Consider the following 1,432-nt stretch of genomic DNA (forward strand, 5'->3'; position numbering starts at 1 on the left):
TTGTTTTAGATCTTATATGAAATTTTTTACTTTCTTAATTTGGTGATCAGTGTTTATTCTCAAATCACTTATTTGATTGGTTATGGTTTCCTTGGACTCCCATTCCTTCTGTTGGCATCCATTCAGCATTCCCTTTGTGGACTTCCTGATGTCTTTCAGCTCTCTCTTTATGGATTCCATGAATGCCTCTAGTGATCTTTGTCTATTCTCATCCTGCTCTCTCATTTCCTGTATTACTCTTTGATTAGCTTCTTCACATTCATGCAATTCCTGTGGTTCTCTTTGCCTGATCTCAGCCTGCTCACACAATTCCTTTATTTCTCTTTGAGTGTTCTCAAGCTGCTCATACAATTCCTTTATCTATCTTTGAGTAGCTTCCTCACACCAATGAGCTTCCTGTTTTGATCTTTGGTTTGCCTCCTCTCTCTCCCTATCATGCTCACACAGAGTCCTTTGCAGGTTTTCAATCTTTTTATTTACCATGTTTACCATTAGTGTTTGTAGAGCTTTTTGGGAACTCTCCTCTGGATTATTCATTATCTGTTCTGTCCACTGATTATCATGAGTGGAAGTTGAGATACCTGGACTTGCCATTTTTCTTGTGTTTTTCCTGCTTATTCTGTCCATTTGGGATGAGAGTAACACCACTTTTGTGCTAGAAAACTTATCTTAAGGCAAGCATCAACAAAGTATGTAATTGCAAAGTCAAAAGCCTGCAGATATAATCTAGTTCAACAGATATATTTTTCAACATCAAACAACTATGTATTAATAAGCTACAAACTGCAGAGAAAAATTTGGCAAACCAGAAGTTATTAGGTTTAGCAAGAGATGTGGGTATAAATAGGAATAGAGGGTTCTGGAAAGGTAGAGGGAGAGCTAACTTAGTCCTAATCTCAAAGCAGGAAATAGGTTGGATAGAATGATAGTAGAGACAGGGGAAAAAAGAAAGAGAAAAAAAAGACAACGAAAAATAGTAAAACAAAAATTAAAAAATGGAACACTTAAAAATTATGCAAATTAAAAACATAATATTCAGATTAGGATGGGAATAGGATAAGAGAAATGGAGGGATAGAAAGGAGACATGAAAAATTTAAAAATAAAAATGCTTAAAATTTTGTATAGGTATATACAGGTAGTACGGCTATTAAGGAATTTAAGTCTAAGAGGTTTTGAATTCAGTAATAAATTTCTGGATTAAGTGTGTATACAATGGGTTATAAGGTCTAATAATCGAATACAGGTATATCTGAGAATGAGCAGAACAGCGATTAAATCACGCAAAAAAAGAACGAAAGAGAAGAAAAAGTGAAAAGAATGAGAAATAAAGGAAAAAAGGATAAGAAGGTCAATAGAGCTAAACAAAAGTGAAAAAAGCACACACACACATATAAACCTAAAATAAAAATTATAAGAGGAAGAAAAAAAAG

The sequence above is a fragment of the Dipodomys spectabilis genome, unplaced genomic scaffold (genome assembly GCF_019054845.1).
Source record: "Dipodomys spectabilis isolate Male_0828 unplaced genomic scaffold, ASM1905484v1 ptg000269l, whole genome shotgun sequence".
NCBI lineage: Eukaryota > Metazoa > Chordata > Mammalia > Rodentia > Heteromyidae > Dipodomys > Dipodomys spectabilis.